At 41.3% G+C, this 20,136-nt stretch overlaps 1 protein-coding gene across 1 annotated transcript in view; it reads right to left on the reverse strand.

Moving 5' to 3' along the window:
• The window catches only part of BTBD7 (BTB domain containing 7), a 71,275-nt gene extending 51,740 nt beyond the window's left edge, over window positions 1-19,535 (reverse strand). The window contains exon 1 of the mRNA XM_026713323.2: window positions 19,367-19,535. The gene's annotated coding sequence lies outside the window, so the exon portion shown is untranslated. The remainder of the gene's footprint in view (window positions 1-19,366) is intronic.
• Window positions 19,536-20,136: the final 601 nt, after the last annotated feature.

Here is a 20,136-nt window from a genome sequence, read left to right on the forward strand (position 1 = left end):
CTCTTGCCAGCAATAAAACATCAATTTGTGCGGGGTGCCAAATGTTTCCTGACTATAGAAAAACTTAATTTAAACTCATTAAATTGGACAGATTCTATTAAAACAATTTTTTTAGCACTGATGCTGTTACACCTCATAGTTAATTGGCTACTATTATTAAGAAATTCTAATTAAAGTTTGTGTTAAGCTCCTTTTTGAACCGAAGAAGATATATGTGTATATGTATGTATATATGTATGTGTATAAGGATAGCTAGCTAGATAGCTAGCGATAGAATATTTAGGTATAGGTTCCCAACCATAGACTGACAATATGCTTTGTTTTTTAAAAAAATCTAAAAGTCCTCAAATGAAGGAAGATACCATGCATTTGTGTAGTTAAGTCACAATGAGGACTACAATATTCCCTACAATATGGGGAAATTCCACTGCAAGACGTTCAGCCCCCTCCATTGTTTCTGAAGATTATGGTTTTGCTTTCATCATTATATAGTATTGTTCGGGAATTGAAAAATGGTAACTCTTCTGAAATAAATGCTATCATTAGGATAAATGCACATAATTGCACTATACAATGCATGATTGGATATTCCCAAAATAAAATCAAAATTGAAACATGATTTTTCTTAAAAGAAGATAAGGTCAGTTCCTCAAGTATCTCAATTTGAGAGAGTTCCTACCACTTCTAACTTTCAATTTTAGGACGTTCCAAAAAACTGGCAATAATGTGATGCATTTGGGCTTACATTCAACAAAAGCTACCTGTGCAACCAGTCACTTTTGAAAATAAAAGTTTCCTCTCAACACCAAAATTTTCATATAATTTTCCACTGGCATTTCAAAAAGATTAAACAATAAGGTACACTGAAAAAATGCTTACTATATAGCCAAGTATATTTTATACTTTCTTTTTTCAACCATAGGCATTCTCTCAAAGTACTAAACTACAGAGGAATTTTTAATATGTGCTATAGTAATATGAGTCAAAAGGGGGAAAAAATTCTACTCCCTAAATTAAGAGCACAGCAGAGAAGCTTCCAGTGATATTAAACTGATATCCCAATTAATAGGAGAGATTACAGCCCCAAAAGCAGCTGGATGCTGACCACCAAAAATTTCTCTGGAGAATGGGCGTTGGTATATTTACCTGAGAATGCCCTTTCTATACATGCTGCGAGAGAGTTCAGGAATGGGTAAGACTCCTCCCTCTGATGTCATCAAGCTGAGTCTGCCAAAGTATAAAAAGCCAGCCCCTGCTGCTGGCCCCAGCTTTTTCAGTGAAGAAACTTGACAGATGTAGCGTGTTTCTGGAAAATAAAACAGTGGGAACCCTCCCCAATCAAGACCAGTTGAATACAAAGGTGGGGCTGGACTCTCTCGCAGCATGTTTAGAAAGTGCATTCTAGGGTAAATATACCAACGCCCATTCTCCTCCATACTACTACAAGAGTCCAGGAACGAGACATATCAAAGCCTGCATGTCCAAGGGAGGGTCATCATCTGGTCCGCTCAGTCCAACACTGGAAGAACCTTCTGAAGCACCCTTCTGCCAAATGCCGCTTCTGCAGAGGCAAAGGAGTCCAGTAGATAGTGCCAGATAAATGGAGAAGGTGATGCCCAGGTAGCCGTCCTGCAGATTTCCTCAATGGACACCTGGGTAGCCCAGGCTGCCGAGGTTGCTACACTCCTAGTAGAGTGGGCTGTGAGCTTCTTGGGAACTGGGAGAGACAAAGTCTCGTATGCAGTGGAAATACAAACCCTGGTCCATCTGCCCATCATGGATGGGGAAGCCTTGCTCTCTAAGGAAGCCAGTTGGAAGAACGCGAACATCGATTCTGTCTTGTGAAAGGTAGCAGTACGTTTAACATAGATAAAGAGAGCTCTCCGCACATCCAACGTATGCCACTTGTGTTCCAACTCATGTTGAGGCCTAGGGCAGAAATCCGGTAGGAGTATGTCTTGTGCCCTATGGAATCAAGAATTAATCTTTGGAACAAATGTAATACTACTCTGTTCTCCAAATGTAATACTACTCTGTTCTCATGAAAGATGCACAAATCTTGTCTCACCAAGAGATCAGCCAACTCTGACACCCTTCTGGCCAACATGATAGCCACCAAGAAGGCTACCTTGAGTGTCAAAAAATGGAGGTCTACTGACCTTAAAGACTCAAATGGGGGTCCCATCAGGGCCTGGAGTACCTTTGGGAGATCCCAAGTGGGATATCTATGAACTACTGGGGCTCCCCTCAAAAATCTGTGTACTGATGGGTGGTGGGAGAGAGAAGTATAATTATCCCATGACAACACTGAGGACAAAGCCGCAGCCTGACGGTGGAGAGTGTTTGTGAAAGCCCTTTATCTAGACCTTCCTGTAGTAGCATCAGCACATCTGGGACTGAAGCAGATGTAGGGTCCTGGGCCAACGCAAAACACCAACTGCAAAAGGCTCTACAGGCAACATCATAGATGCGATTGGTTGATGGCTTATGTGATACCTGGATGGTTTGAATCACCCTATCTGATAAATTAGTCTCTTTCAGAGATTTCCACTCAAGCGCCATACAGCCAACTGGAACCACTGAGGTTCTGTGTAGAGTAAGACCCCTTGGCTGAGGGAAATCCTGCTGTCTGGGATTCTCCATGGTCAAGTTCAACAGGTCAGCAAACCAGGGCCGTCTGGGCCAATGAGGCACCAGAAGTACCAGTTCCGCCTTCTCCTCCAACATCTTCCGAAGTATGGCCAGAATGATAGGAAGAGGGGGAAAGACATAGAGGAGACCTGGCGGCCATCTGCTCCAAAGAACATTGGTCCCCTCCGCTCCTTGGGTAGGAAACCTGATGAAGAATCTGCCTATCTGTGCATTCTGGGAAGTGGCGAAAAGATCTACTACAGGGGATCCGAATCTGTTGGGACAGTTCCTGGAAAACGGATGAAGGCTCCACCCCGAGTGGTCGACCTTGGTCCAACTCAGCTAGTCGGCCTGGGTGTTGTCGACCCCCGAGATGTGGTCTGCTCTGAGAGACAGAAGGTGTCTCTCCACTCACCGCCCCAGACGTTCAGCCTCCTGCATTAAGGATTTGGACTGGTTCCCCTCCTTGTCAGTTGACATGGGCCTTGGCAGCCATGTTGTCTGTCATAATCAACACATGGGACCCTGTCACCTTGTCCTGGAAGTGTCTCAAAGCCAGGAAGATGGCCTTGAGTTCTAGCCAATTGATGGGGCGAGACCTGACTGCCTGGGACCAATGACCCTGAGCTATCTCACTTTGCAGATGAGCTCCCCAGCCATAAAGACTGGCATCTGTTGTGATCATGATCCTTTCTGGTTCCTTGGTTCCTGACGGCCTGGGACTGCCACCATTGGAAAGAATGAAGGATCTGTGGAGGAACTCAGACCCTGATGGAAGAGTGGCTGGTTCCCGCCCGTTGAAATGGCAGCAGGAACATTTCAGAGTTTGGGCATGGAGATGGGCCCACAGCACAATGCCTATATAGGAAATCATCTTTCCTAAGAGTTGGGACAGGAGAGACAGAGGAACTGTGTACTGCTGTCGAATCCAGTTTATCAAGTCTTTAGACTCTCTTGGTGATCCAGAGAAAGAAAGACCTCACAGAGGGTCATGTTGATGATTGTCCCTAGGTGCAGGAGATGGGTCGTTAGTAGCAGGTGACTCTTATTGAAGTTGATGGAAAACCCATGTTCCTGCAGGAGCCACTTCATGGTCTGAAGGTCGTGTTCGGCTGAGTGGTTGAAGATGACTGGATCAGGATATCATTGAGGTAGCATTGGACCCTCACAGGTAGAGTGCAAACGGACACTGCCAATGCTGCCAAAACCTTGGTAAAGACCCTGAGGGCTGATGAGAGGCCAAATGGAAGGGCCTGGTACTGGTACTACCTGTTGTTGTAGCAGAAGCGCAGGAACTGGCAATGAAGGGGCCAGATTGGGATATGGAGGTATGCCTCCATGAGGTCTCTGGATGAGAGGTCGCCTTCCCGAACACTCTCCAGAATAGAGTGGAGGGACTGCATCTTGAAGTGCCTGAAGGAAATGAACTTGTTCAAAGACTTGAGGTCGAGAATTGCTCTCCCCCCTCCCCCCAAGGCCTTTGGGATCACGAAGAGCTGAGAGTAGAACCCTAGTCTCTGTTGATCCACCAGAACTGCCTGTATGGCCTTTATGTCCACCAGATGTTGAATGGTCGATTCTATGAGGGCCTCTCTGGACCTGTCTCAAGATATTGGACAGCAAACAAAAAACCTCAGGGGAGAGGAGAGGAATTCAAGTTGAAGACCCGACCTCACAGTCCTCAGAACCCAGGTGTCCAATGTTGACTCCTCCCATCTTAAGGCGAAGAAGGCCAGACAACCTCCAATGGGAGGGGAAGGAAGGCAGTCATTTGGCGCATTGGAACGGATAGCCGCCTCATCCTCAAAAGGGCTGTTTATTGGAAAACTGCTCTTGTCTGCCCGATTGTTCAGGTTGCTGCTCCTGGAGAGAAGGGAACGCCCTCTGGCCATGAGAAAAGTGAGTGTTGGACTCAGGCCAAAAGGAGGAGGGTCGGAAGTATGCAGCCTGATGAAATTCCAACCACTTTCCTGTTAATAAAAGGATCTTTCTTTTGTCCCTGGTCTCTACCAGGTAAGGTTCCAGGGCTTCCTCAAAAAGACTCTCGCCTGAGCATGGGGAGGAAGCTAGCTACCATTTGCGATGGGAGTCTGTCTGTGGCACAGCCACAGGAGACATCTCGCCACCACTGAGAATGCCTTCGCCCTTGAGGCAAATTTTGCCGAGTTTAATGTGCCATCAGCTGTAAACTCTGCTGCAGTGATGATCTTATTCAAGTCTTGGTGAGACCTGGAATCACTGGTTGGCAAACGATCCTGCAGCTGATGCAGCCAATATAGCAATGACCTTGTAAAGAAGGAAGCTGTGATAGAGGCCCGGACCATCCAAGCTGCAGCCTGATGAGTACGTTTGAGGGTCTGTTCAGACCTCTTGTCTTCAGCTTTGAGCACATCTTCCGGCTCTGTTGGAGTGCAAGATGTGGAAAAAGAGGCAATCACTGGGGCATCTATTGGAGGCACTAGGAGGACATTGGTCAAGGAAGGGACCATATTATAAAAATGCCTGACCTGAGATGAGGGGTGTGGCCCTGAACCTGGAGAGACGCACTGGTCGTGCACCAGATCTAGGAATAATAGAAGAGATAGAAGCACCTCAGCTTGGACAATTGGTTTTGAAAATAAGGAATCACTCTGGACAGAAGATTCCACCTGAGGTTCTGATGCCACCCCATCAGGTCCTAATTGAGCAGTGGCTAAGGCCTTATGCAGGAGAGGTTTGAACAAGGATGGCCTGGAAACAGCAGCAGAGATAGGCTGCTCAGGCCTCAATCCTTCATTCTCTGACAAATTTGAACCCTTAACCTCGCCTTCCTCCTCCTCTGACATGGAGGAGTGACTATGTTCTGAAAGATTCATAGAGCCCCTGTCTTCATATTCCCCCCCTCCTCATTCAGAATGAGTGGAAGGAAAACTATGCTCATGGGGCCTAGAAAACCCCCTCTGGACAGGAGCGACTACTTGAGAGAAGGCCGGGAACAAACCTTGGCTCCCTCCTGTGGGGCAAAAGAGTTGTTGAAAACCCTCAGCAACACTCTGCCTAATGGCCACTGAAAGTATGTCCTTAATATTGTCAGACCTGCTGCCTATTGGAGGATCTACTGGCAAAGGCCAACAGCAGCCCTAGGCGTATGGGCACCTTGGATCAAATAATCCTGAGGATTGGAAGCTCCTGGAACCCAGGCTTCCTGCCAAAAGTTGGGCCCAAGTCTTGAGGGAAAAACCCCCTCATCTGTTTTCTCTGGGGACTACGCCTGTAGATGACTGGTGGAACTAGTCTCTCCAGCCCTGACAACAGCCTCTGGGCCGGCCTGAAAATCCCGATTGAAGTGATGGTTGGCACTGCCCTCTCATCTGTTCCAGGTTCTTAACAAATTGCTTCTCTAATGCAACATGCCTTCTTTTTTCGGCCCTGAGTTTGGATTTTGAGACCTTCTTAGGAGCAAGGCCCTGGCCCTAATCTTGGCTGCAGCCTCCCTTTTTGCAGAATGGCCTCGCTGCCTTCTCTTCTTTAATGGCCTAACCTCAGAGCAATGGGCTTCTTCAAGGACAGGTTGATCAGACTGGGCCAGATCGTTCTCCAGGCTGCAAAAGGCTCGACACGAGAGGTGCTGCAAGCTTCCCCTGTAACATGTCGCCCTAATGCATGGGCCAGGTGAGCTGCTTTCCCACTGTGATGCCTGAACCAGCTACATTACTGTGGGGCCTGTTCAAAATGGTCAACTGCCACATGCTCTGGGCCTGGTTTAAAATGGCTGTCCGCCACATGCTCTGGGGCCTGGGTTAGAATGGCCGCTTGTTGAAAAATGCTCTAGAGGCCCAGCAAAGGCACTGTGCGATCGCGGTGGCTTAGAAGACCACAGCTGAGAGGAGCTGGAACTAGCGCTCCGAATATCAGCTGTGGAGAGCCAATTGCTGATCTGGGAGTACGCTAAGAGGAAACTGCATGGGCGGCTCAGCCAAACGCTCCCATCAAGTACTCACAAGTTGAACGGGCCAGAGCCCCAGTGCTGAAGCCTCAACCCTGATGAAGAGAGGATCCCCATTCTCCTCGATAGCACAACTCCACCGGAGCATCACTGTGCTGATGTTGTCTTCTGTTTGCCTCTTTCAAATTAATTAGTTGCTGCGTAAGGTAGCAAAACTCCAGAGACACTTGCTCTTGACGCTCAAGGAACCGAGTCAAAAAGCTGGGGGCCGGCAGCAGGGGCTGGCTTTTTATACTTTGGCAGACTCTGCTCGATGACATCAGAGGGAGGAGTCTTACCCATTCCTGGACTCTCATAGCAGCATAGAGGAGAAAGGAGAGATCTTGAGATTGCCATATATACTCTGGACAGCTATTTTTGCTGTGGATAGAGGGCAGCAACTATGTTTTTGCAATTTCTTGGAAAGATAGGAATCACGGGATTTTACTGAGCTCAAAGATGTTAATCTATTCTAGCCTATTATGGACTTAAGATTTAACCAAACTTCACTATTAATTACTTTGGAGTTTACTTTATTTAAAACTATTTGTTAAATATTGAAAATCTTCAAAACTACAAGTTGATTAAAAGTCTTTAATCAAGTAACTAAGAAAATTATGAGTTTAAAATTTTGCAAGAAAAACATGGGGAGTGGGGATAAATGGCAAAAAGGTGATTATAGTGTTGATTTTAGGAAATGTTAAATGGATTAAGAATTCCAAATTTGGATTTGAGTTAAAGAAGAACTTTGAAGTTAATTAAAAGAATCTTTCCCATGGAAAGTGTCATGTTTATATTTAGAAACAACTGATAAGACAACTTTGAAAGCTGAACACTAGAGGGCACTAAAAGGAAATTAATGTATAAATGGCTACTTTAAGGGAGTTCTATGATGAATGGACCAAAAAAATGCAATCATAAAATTACATGTTATTAAAGAATTAAAAGATATTATTAAAGAGGAACAAGTTCCATTGAATCAAACTGAAACTGATTTTAATTGGAATTTAAAATGGTAGCCTAATAAGAAATAAATAGGAATAGCAGATTTAGAAATGAAACGGATTTAATACAAATGACATACAAACATTAAACCAAAAGAGTGATGTGGACAACTTCTCTATGTTGGATTTACAAAAAGAACTTGTTGAAGCTTTGTGAGAAGAGACAATCAGAATATGAACAGTGATGTGGATAATTTTCTTCTACTAGAATTACAAATGATCCTTCATAAATGATGCCAATGGTTCTGAGAAAAGAAACAAAGAGTGCATGAGAAAGCAGATGTTGGGACTTTGTTTGAGGGAACTAAAGATTGTTGGGAGAAAGAAGGAAGAATACAAAATTGGTTTGATCAAGATTAACACAAATGAGTGGCTATTTTGGGAAATGTTTAATGGATTCTTGCTGATTAGAAATGTATGATGATTCACGGATTTTGTTTATTTGAAGAGAGGAAATGGGGGTATGTTTAAATAGAAAGGGAGATATAAACGTAAAGGATTCAAATTGGATTTAGTAAATCATAATTTGCAAATAGTTATGTTCTTATTTCTGACAACATTTAATACAATTTTGTTAATTAAAATGGACAAATCAGTTTTAAAGATTGATTTATAGAGAATGGAGTGAGGATAAGTAATGAAGAGACGTTTGGTTTTAAGAAACAGTGACAAATTGTTAATATTAATCATGCTTGATGGGGATGAAGCAAGGAAGGATTCTTTTTTCTACCAAAAGAGAACTATCAAGGAAAAAAACCCCATAGTCCTCCCAAGATGGGCAGGGCAAGTATATAAACAGGGTGCAAACTTCACACTCATCAGCATTAATATTACCCAGTTGGTTAATGAAATGCCTGAAAGCAAACAACCTGCAAACAAACAACAGACTAATTTGCATCTCATAAAAAGGTATTTAAAGACCTGTGTTCTCACAGAGGAGCACAACTCAAAGCACACTGACAATGTCTCCTTGAATGGTGATGAAACCAAATTGTCAAGCTCAGAACTCAAACCAACAGCCTAGCAAACAACCTAGCTCAGAGAGTGTCAAGGACTCCACAGATGAAACTAGATTAAAAAATTAGGGGGAAAGAAGGAAAACTCTCAAGAATAAATCAGGTACATAGATATTCCTCTGGGAGCCAGAAAACTTCTCAGTAACCAGTTCCTTTCCTTCCTTCCTTCCATCACTCCCTCATCTCACTCTGTGTAACATTTGCACAGATTAAACAATGAACCCCAAAATAAATCTACCTGTATCTATCCATTTATAGTTGGAATATTATTGTGTTTTGCTATCCACTTTTTAATTCTGAACAATAAGGATAAAAGAAGTATGCAAATTACTTATAAGAGTGATGTGGAGACAAAGGTAAAATATGTTAGTTTTTGTATTCTGAAAGATTGCGCTACAAATTCATGTTAACACAACGAATATTGCTGCAACTTGTTGGCAAGATCAGCTAAGTAATTTTTATAACTTTGTTCTAATTACATGCATGACTGCATTATTTTATCAAGTTTCCATGTCTAATAACATTATCTGCCTCAAGTATAAAATATCATTAAATTCTGGTATAGAGTACTAAATCCATGGAAATGGACATTTTACCATCTACCTGTGGTTTCCTTATATTGAATAATTTGATGTCATTTGCAAACTTGCCTAAATAATTGCTCACCCAAATTCTAAATCATTTTTAGATGTTAAAAATCATAAATGCCAATATAGATGCCCAGGGACAGTTGCCTAAGTTCCTTTAAACGAATTTCTCATGGATTATCTTGAGGTACATACACTGCTTCTGGAGGAAAGAGATTAAAATATTATTTTTCTTGCTGCTGTTCTCATTAAAACTGCTCTAAAGTAGAAAATGTTATCTTCTAACCAGAGCAGTGAGTGATATAACTATCAAAAGCTCATGTTTTTCTTGTCTTATTTCTTTCTCCATACAAAAAAGACAATCCAGTTCATATCTTACTTAGTGAAATTTAAAGCATATTAATATAGTTAAATGCATTTACACATTTGCCCCTCTTTCTTTCTCTCCTTCTCCCAAAATGAGGATTAAGGATATGGGAATTAGGGACGTGCGTATGCTTTTGTTTTTTATTTTAAATTATATATCATACAACAACTATAACAAGAAAATAAGAAGGGACAGGCTACTCTTGTTTTAATATGGCACCTTACTGAAGTTCAGACAGCAATCTATTTTTTTCAGTTATGATGACAAACACCTGATAAATACAGTGCTTTTGCTAACATATTGTCCCACTTCTATCAATATGAGTACAGCTTATTAATTTAGTTCCTGCATTTTGAGAAATAGTTCTTAGTACAAATTAACAGCTTTTGTACACAAATAAAGGGCAGACAAAGGAAGAAACCTAACAGATGAGATCTCCAGAGACATCAAAGACTTCCAGTTTTATTAACTAAGCAAATTATGATCAAGCAACATACAGTTCTGCAAAGATCTGACAGAACTGCTTTAGAAGCACACAGCTAAGGGACTAGATTGTTTTGACAAACACATCTCATTCTGTCTGCATTTTCTTTAGTGAATTTAAAGTAAGAAAACCAACTCTTTCCTTTTTAGCAGTCAATTCTTCAAAACTAGAAACTGATGAAGATACCAATACAGTTAGAAAGATTAGTACTTACGTATGTTCTGTGCACTATTTGTTTATTCATATTGAAATTATACGACTGCCCATTTTAAGTACATAATCATTAAAACAGAGTAAAAACAACATAACAATATCAACTACTGTAACTAAATCCCACCGTATCAAGACTGAGAGGCTATGCCTGTTGCCCCTCCCCGCCAAGATCTGGGGTTATTCTAATATTGGATTGCCCTTGTCACTCAAGGGCAATGTGCAATCTAGGAGGAATCTTCTTAGACCGAGACCTCTTGCTTGATGAGCAGGTGACAGCCATGGCAAGAAGGCCTTTGTACAACTTTATCTGGGCCACCCTTTTCTGGGTTACAGATAGTCCTCAACTTACAACTACAACTGTGCCTCAAAATTCTGAGGTTAAGCAAGACAGTTGTTCAGTGAATTGCACCAAATTTTACAATCTTTTTGCCACGTTGTTAAGCAAATACTGCAGTTAAGTGAATCATGCATAGTAAGCAAAGTTGTCCTCTCCCATTGACTCTGCTTATATTAATTTATTTGATTCTTCTTACTAGTTTTACTGTTTTAAATGTGGTTTTATACCTTGTAAGCCGCCTTGAGTTGCCATGGGTGAATAGGCGGCAATATAAATTCAATGAATAAATAAATAAAAATAAATAAAATAATAAATAAATAAATGGCATGCTGCAATGTGTGAAAACCATTCATAAGTAACTTTTTCCAGTGCTGTTGTAACTTCAAATGGTCACTAAATGAATGGTTGTAACTCAAAGACTCCCTGTAATTGTGTTGCATTTTATTCCTGTTATATTGTGAGCTACCTGGAGTCAGGCAGCCCTCAAATCTAATAAATTAAATTAAATTAGAACAACCTCAAAAATGGCTTTCTAAAAATGGTGGCAAGAGATTACCTACTTTCACGCATAAAATTTAACAGACATAACATACACGGGAATTGAATAATGAGGGAAGAGGAAAATAGCAAACTCTTATCCTATCGGAGATTGCCTTATTTTATATTATACTGGTCACTGATGCATGCATGCACACGTTGCTATTGTCACTGGCACTTTTAGAAAGCATGGACGTATTTCATATTTTCCTCTTGAGATGTATTTCCTCTCCTAACACCAAAGGGCCATCCAATATCACTTCTCTTGGACATGAAGAATATATTCTAATATCCATTCAGAAGGTAGAAAGTGACCTTGCAAAATAGCTACCGGTAGTGTGGATTTTTAGAACTGGGTAGAAATACCACTGCTGCTTCAATATTTCTGAAACTCTGCTCGACTACAAATACTTCTTGACAGCTATGACAGCTTGGAGCTCACGCAACTGGCATGGCAGTTCACCTTCTATCAACATGCAGCAAAAACTTTCCAAGAAAGCTGAGGTGCTACTGCAGAAAAACTCCAATGCATTTGCCTCGGCTTCCTGCAGCTTTGGCGCTGACTGCTGCAGTGACTTGGCCATAATTGTGCATTGCCCTTGGCTTATTCAGGCTTCAGATGAAATGCCCTCAGATATTTTAAAGATGGAGGTCAGAAAAAAGTATATTAAAATATTCTTACCGAGCAAAGGCCCTTTGCGCTGCAGCCAGCACCAATTACTATTGACAGAAGAAAAACAGAACCCCCTTGGACGCAGAGCGCTCATTCCAAAAATCAGCAAAGACACCAGAATCAGTTCAAGCACACTTGCAGCCATATTATATTATGCTGACGGGGATTTTTCGGAAGATGATCATTTCCTATCACGAGGATAATTTTGCTTGTTTGTTAGAAAGAAACATATGACATTTGACATCAATGTGCAATGTGAAAAAATGGTTGGCAATGTAATCTTTAATTGGATACTAATTTTCATGGTTCTATTGTACTTCCTAAATCTTAAGTAATACACTCTAAAACAGTATTTTTCAATTTTGGCAATTTTCCCCAGCATTATTCGTTGGGGAATTTTTGGAGTTGAAGTCCACACATCTTACAGCTGCCAAGGTTGAAAAGCACTGCTCTAAAGATCAGGTGCTAGGAGCCAGAAGTAGAAGAAAGCTATTGCCTTCTTGTTCTGAGCACATCAGATTGGCCGCTATGTGACACAAAATACAGGGCTAGAATACGGGCTTTGGCCTCATCTAGTAGGGCTCTTCTTACACTTTACATTCCAACACATAAAAGACATAAGACTTCATGCTTACAATAGGCAGTTTTCCAGCTGCTTTAAAATGAAATCTTGATAGATGAAGCAATCAAATCATTGACACCAAATGCCTTTCTATTCCTCTCCCCATTCTTTCTCTTTTCCTCTCCCCATTCTTTCTCTTTTCAAAATAGAACATAAATAATTGTTGAATTAATGGAAAGTTTGCTACAATAATCCACAGAACTAGAAGGTAATCAGAAATTGGATCCAAAGAACACATCAGAACACTTGTCACAAGCAAGGAGTAGAAACTGACATGCCCAAGATGGCTGCCTGAAGGTCAAATTCACTGTAAATAATTAAAAATGACTGGTGTAATTTATTACAAGAAACAGAGAAGCAGGTTGTTATAATATATTTGAAAGAAGAAAACTAAATGTACAAGTTGCATCTAAGCATACTATTTGTAGCATAACATATGACAGCAAAATCTCTGATTTGGAACACTGGTATATAGAATTCACTATCTGCATTAAATTCTCTGTGATTAAGAAAGAACAGACTTATGAAGAATGAGGACCCGTTGCGATTGCAACTTCTTATATGAACATTTTTATTAAATCTAAATGCTGACTTTTGAACAGTGTGGTTTATTTCCAGGAAGCTAAGTGGAAGTAAAAGTACACCAGATCATTCTTGGTAAAAAGCTATACAATAGTTACAACTGTTAATGTCAAGTATACAGTTTTACGACTTTTTCTGCCATGGCTGTTAAGTGAGTCGTATGGTCGTTAAACAAATCCAGCTTCTCCCATTACTTGTCAGAAGCCAGCTGGGAAGTTGCTGGGAAGGGGTCCCCAGGACACTGCAACTGGCATAAATACATGCCAGTTGCCAAGCATCTAAATTCTGATCACATGACTGTGGGGATGCTACAACGGTTGTAAAGCGTGAGGACTGGTTGTGAGTCACCATTTTCCAGTGCTGTTGTAACTTTAAATGATTGCTAAATGAATGGTTGTAAGTCAAATACGACATGTACAACAGATAAAATTGCAAAATTTTAACTCAAATGTTTTTAAATTATACTGGCATTGGGTTTTGCATTAGCTCATGTTGCAGACAATTGTTACCAAACAAAATCACTAGAAAAGCATGAAAAGTGATGTGAACTTGGATCCCTAAATCTTTTTAGTTAGTTGTTAATCATCTTGGAGATTCAAATTAACTTGAATTTGCTTTCTATCTAGGAAAGCAAATTGACAATGAGGCAGAAGGCAACAACAAAAATAATTATAAAACTCTGTCTTATGAAAGTACTTTAAAACAGGCATTGAGTTTTTCACTTGCCATAAAAAGCGTAGCAATTTTCAGCCACTCCTTCCCACTACTGGACAAAAAACAAAAGTCAGAGATCACCCTGCAGATTTGTAACAATCCAGAATTTCTGACTAACTCAGGATTACTAAGAGGTTCCTTGATCAAATAATGCTTCATTAGCCTGTCTTTTCCAATACTGTTGTTTTAAAACAATATTGGAAAAATATCTTCCTTGCTTTTTCAAGCCCCGCTTGTTACCCATGCCAGAAGCAAAGATTTTTGAGATGTTCAATATTTCTGGAGGAATTTACTTTATTGTTTTGTTGGCAGCAAACATTCAGAAAGGGTTTATTTGACATAATCACTACAGAAGAGGCTATACATGATCTACAAAGCACCTTACAGTTAGGCTCAACTTACAACCACAATTAGGACCCCAATTTTAATTATAAGTCATTCTGGTTTCAAGTTGAGGTGCCCAGATTTTTCAACCATTTTTACTGCAGTCGTTTGTCTGAATCACATGATTGTTAAAGGAATTCCATGGCTATTTAGTGAATCTATTCTCCCAAATGGGTGATTTTTGCCAGAAACCAAGAAAAAAACCCAAGCAAAATAGCACCAAAAAAAATAAATGTTGCAAATTTTGGTCATGTGACTGGTGGATGCTGCAACCCATCATTAATGTGCGAGTCAGTTGCCAGAAGCCTGAAATGTGGTAATCTGATTGCATGGAATGGGGGATGCATGGCATTTTATGGGCCTTAATTACCCTTTCTGAAGCTGTTATAACTTCCTGTTTTCTCAGTCATCCAGGTGATGATTGTCATAACTTCAAACAGCATTTAACCACTCTACTGGGCAGCATAATTATAAATAAAGTTAATTTGGGCTATTAATCAATGTTTGACTAAATACTATGTTCACTTCTACGCACTGATTTTCAAGCAAACTGGACAAGCTCCAGATATGACAACACAACACTGCAGCATGCTTGTACATGTGTTCTGAGATCATTTGTGAAAACAAGTCTTATATTCCATGTGTCACTATCAACCTTTAAAATCAACTAGCAACAAATGGTATGCCTATATTTGAAACACTAGAATGGTATCCATATATATGGGGTAATTAATTGAAATTAATTCCCCCCATCAAAGCCCAGATTGTTCCAATTAGAAAAGAATGGTAGAAAAAATAAAATAAAATGTTAAAAAGGTATTGACCTAAAGCATAATTTAAACCAAGGTAATAACTTACATAAAGGACAGCTCTGTTCACATTTTCTCATTAACAATGAAACTTCAGATTCAATTCTCACATTATAATTTTGGATATTTATCTATTTAATTATTTGTGTCCTGGTGGTTTTTTACAAATAACTCAAAGGTGGTAAATATCCATCTTCCTCCTCCTATTTTTCCCACATCAACTATTCTGAGAGAGACTGACTGGCCTAAGCTTGCCATCTTGCCTTTCATTGTACTGCACACTTATAAAGTCAAGAGTCTGGTAAATAGGCAACATGCAAATTTTTATATAAATAATTAAAGGAATTACTACAAATTTCCTATACCTTTTGCAGGGAACCAATACTACAGAATGCATCAACATGCCTATTGCAAAATTGTCCCATTGAGAGGCATGCTTTCTTCAGAATTAACTTATGTCACACTACGAAAATTCCCTTGAACAGTTCTGGAAGGATGCTGGGTGTGAATCACTAGAAAGTACTTTTTGCTGATACATTGACAGAAAATTCGATTGGATCAAAGAATATCACATCAGCAGGGTGATACAGCTGTTTTCTGAACTTTATTTTAACGTGAAAACTATCACCTATTAGTTGTACTGTTAGGAACTACACTCTATAGAGACAAATGAAGAACCACCTCTTCCACTCAGCTCAGCAACATCAGCATTTCATTCAGATATCAGAATTGTTATTCAAAGCAGGTGTGTAGCTTATTATTATTCCTTGACCTTGCTGGGCCAAGAAGAGAGTAGCCTTGCCTACTCTGAGATTAAAATCCTATGAGGAAAAAAGTATTTAAAATAAATTTATAATCTACAGAACTGCAACAAAAAATTGGATGGCATGTATTATTCACTCAAAATCTAATGCAATCTACTAACTGAACAGGTTGCTTAGCTTTCCTGCAGGGTGCATTATGCAATATTGCAATGGAGTAACCAAGTTATATGACATCATTTTTCTATACTATCATAATGCATTTCATCTCCAATTGATGCAGGTAAACTGTTAACAATCTCATTCTATCATAACTAGTTTCATATTTTAAGCTTCAGAAAATCCAGACTTTGCAGTAGGAATGCCAATTGATATGTATTAATTCCCAAAGTTGTGCAATTTTTTTACTCTTCTATCCTTCTTCCCTTTCCTAGTTTCCTAGCTTTCCTAGTTCATAGTTTATTATAAATAAACAGCCAATAGAAGGGGTGTCAAACTCACGTCGTCACAGCTGTGTCACATGACATATTGGGACTTTTTCCCCCCTTCGCTAAACTGGGCATGGGCGTGGCCAGCACGTAACACATTAGGCCCATGGGCCAGGAATTTGACAGCCCTGGCCTACAGTATCCCATGTAGGATTTTTTATGACCTCTAAATATTAATATGTTACTCTACTCTGAGCCATGGTTACAACCATTGGTACCCAAATGGGGCTGTTAAGTTATGAAATATATTGTAACATCACAACACTAAACCATGACATATGCTGAACTTGTGCCTGACATCAGGATTCAAGTATAAACGTACAGGTTTTGCATCAAAGGTTTTGTCTCTTTTAAAATCATGGGTTTTAAGCAAATGCCTCTTAATTATTTGGTTGTGTCTTTTTAACTGCTGTGAGACACCCAGGGTCATAATGATGAGGTGGGTTGCCACATAAACTGAATTGAATAAATTAGTGTATCCTAGAGAATTCTAACTATAACATACAGAGAAAAAACGAGACCAAAACCACAGCAGAATTAAGAAGTGGAGAAAGAAGCCCTTAATCACAAACCATTGGTTGGTATCACTTCTGAACTGAGTGAAGGTTTTAAATGCTTTTAAGACATATAAAATGTCTTCTGACTTTATTTCTATTCAATATATAGTCCACTATTATAAACTTGATGGTACCAAATCCCACTCTGGGAAACATTAACAGTATTTTAATAAACAAGAATTAGAATGTGAAAACAATTATATACATACACACACACACACATACTTTCCTTGTGTTGAATAGATTGTTACTCTTTTCATATAAACAATAAGATTAATATTTGCAGAAAATATCTTCAGATAATAACTTCTATGTTATTTCAATATAAAAACCTCTCAAAGTACATATGTAATACAAAGGAAATTGCTATCAGTAAAAATGCTTCAAAATTGGTACAAATTACTCAAACACAACAGTTTTTGATACAGGACAACATTTGTTAATTGGCTGCAGTACCTTATGTCTACCATTATTGGACAAAATTAATACAAAAAAATATAGATTGCATCAAAAATCTAGTTCAAGAAATGAGCTCTTTCATTACTATTCTATTCCAAGTGTCTATTATCCCCAGCATGCATGTGTGCAAACTAAGAGAATAATATTCTACTATCCACATTATTTTTCAAGGAGAATCTGAGTGTTTGTGCAAAATAAGACACTTTAGCCCTTAACACTACTTTAAGAAAAAAATGTAACCAAATAGCAAAAGGAAAAACTTTCCTTAAAACAAATATAAAACTAATTCAAAGATATCCATATTTGTCAATAGGAAAGTACCTGCAGAATACTGGAGACAGATATTATATTGCACTCTATACCCAAAATTAGCTGATCCATGGCAAAACCAAAATCAAAACCTGGAACTGTTGATGCCAAAACCAGAAATGCAAGAATCTTCAGTTGGAGACTTCAGAAAAGCAATATGTGACAAAAGGAAGAAACAATCTCCCTTTGCAAACAATAGTATAAGTGGCTAGATATAAATTTTCAGATATGGAATTCATTTCAAGTGAGTAGTTTATTGATTCAGCTTCTGTCTTGACTTTTAATTAGTGATGCTAACGACTGCTAGTGATTCTAAACCTGTCAATGTATACATTAAAGACAGCACAGTACACACATTCTTCAGTAGTTTTCAGTGATGCTGAAGCTACTTTGCCAATTCTGTTCTATTATTTACATTTTGCTAATACATCTGTAAATCTTGCCAGGAAAACCTCAGGACTATTCCTGATAGTCCCTAGGAGTTAACACTGAAGGGGGGCCCTCGCTCTCACACACAAACCCCCAACACCAGTGGGCCTCCAAAGGAAAAGAATAGCCAGGCCATATCCAAGATATGATAGAAAATCTTTTATTGTACTACAGGCAGAAAAAGGCTATACAGATTCACCAGGAAAACCACCCTTAACTTTGCCAGATTCATCCCAAGGTAAAAGGTACAGCATGCAATTCATTCTGACATCTCTGCAGGGATCGGCAGAAAGTATAATTTACAAATAGAAAACTGGGCACCTGAATCAAGTCCACTAGAATGCAAAAAAACCAGCACAGGGGCTGGAGTGAGCTTGGATGCACTTGCTCAATACACAAATCATATTATACACCCTTTACGGGACACAATGTTACTCTTTGCTTATTTAGCCAGCAGGGGCAGCACAGACAGACTTAAAACACAATTTTCAGGGCAATTACTTGGAAGCAAGTCCCATATAAGAGTACACAGGATTTAGGTTCTGGTCAAACAGGCCAAGGAATGCTGATCACCGGATCCTCACTGCTGGGTGGGTTTTCAAGACTCTTTATAAATCATAACCTATCCGAGAGGATTTCTTCTGCTTCGGTTCAGCAGCGCTTCGCTGTCAATCGGAAGGATGTGTAAAGTTCTTGCGCAAGCACCAATTGCAAAGCCCTGAAACCAAGGCTCGCAATTCAGATGTTCTAAATAGCAAGGTACCATAAAAGGTACCGAGGGAGAGGAGCAGGGAGTGGGGGGGGGGGGAGAGAGAGAAAGACGGTGCGGTGCACACAGCAAATCAGCTCGCCATAGCAAAGAGCCGAGTATCTTTGCTGCAAAGTAGAGAACGGCAACTAGACAGAGGAGCGAAAGCGAAGAATGCGAAAAAGGGAGGGAGGGGGGGAGACAAGGACGAGCTTCGGGACACACGCGTGTTTGTCACCCACCCAGAAGGGGCAGAAGAGGGAAAGGCTGGACGTCTCTTGGCAAGTGTACAGAGACAAGAGGCTGCCAGAAGTGAAGCCTCGGGGGTTTTAAAAGAAGGGCTAAAAGTAGGGAAGTCCTCCAAACAAGACAGCCCGGGGTTTAAGGGAGCCCTAGAGTGGGGTTCCTCGCCTGCCTTGTGGCCCCCCCAGAGCTTTTGTTTGGGTTTTCAGCCGGGAAGGAGAAAGCGAACAACTCCAAGCAACCCAAACGCCACGGCGACTGAGGAGCGCTCGGCCAGGAAGCCACGGCGACGGGTCGGAGGCGAAGGTGGCGGGTGAACGGAGTTCGATCGCGCGAACTCCCAAGGGCCGGGGACGGTGTGGGGCGGCGGGCGGGGAGGGGATGCCATCGCCCCCCAGATGTCCCCCCCCCCTTCAGCCCTTCTTGTGCTTCCGAGCCTCCCACTCACCGCGCGAGTCGTTCACGGCCGCTCGGAGCCTCCGCCGCTCCCGACTGGGCTCTCGACCCCGGCCTGACTCAACAGCTCCCGCTGCCTCGTCCGCCGTCTGCCCCAGCCGCCTTCGCGGCCGCCATTTTCCTCCACCGCTCCGGCCAGACTTCTCGGGAGGGCGGGGGGAGAGGAGGAGCAATCGCGGGGCCTGCGCGGCAAGCGCCTGGGACACGTGGTCCGACCGGGAGGGGCGGTCGTCGGGCTGCGGAGGAGAAGCAAAACTTGCCTGAGGGACGTTGAGTCGGGCGGCCGGTCGTCTCTTACCCGGTTGCAGTTTCTCCGGGGAAAGGGATTCCGCCGTGCGTGTCGGGGCGCCTTTCTTAAGATGTTGTTGTGCTTAGATGTGGGGTCGTGTCTGATCCTGGGCACGGAAGGCGACCTTGCGGACGTTCCTCCTGTTGCAATTGTGTTGTAATCCTTTACTCGGGGCCAGAACTTTTGAGTAACGCATCGGGACGCGTTTCCGAATCAACGCCGGATTGCGCTTGGAATGCCTGTCTCGTAGCTGCAGCGCTCACTCGCTTGCGCGGGACTCGCCCGCCCTCTGTATTCCGCTCACCTTGTGTCCCAAAGGGGCTTTTTCAAGAGGCAACTGGACTTTCTGTTTTTTTCTTTGAAGACGTTTCGCTTCTCATCCAAGATAATTCTGCTTCTTCAGAAGCTTCTTGCATGAGAAGCGAAACGTCTTCAAAGAAAAAAACAGAAAGTCCAGTTGCCTTTGGGGAAGA

This window comes from Pseudonaja textilis, chromosome 1, assembly GCF_049901715.1.
Source record: "Pseudonaja textilis isolate UNSWEBS1 chromosome 1, rPseTex1.2, whole genome shotgun sequence".
Classification (NCBI taxonomy): domain Eukaryota; kingdom Metazoa; phylum Chordata; class Lepidosauria; order Squamata; family Elapidae; genus Pseudonaja; species Pseudonaja textilis.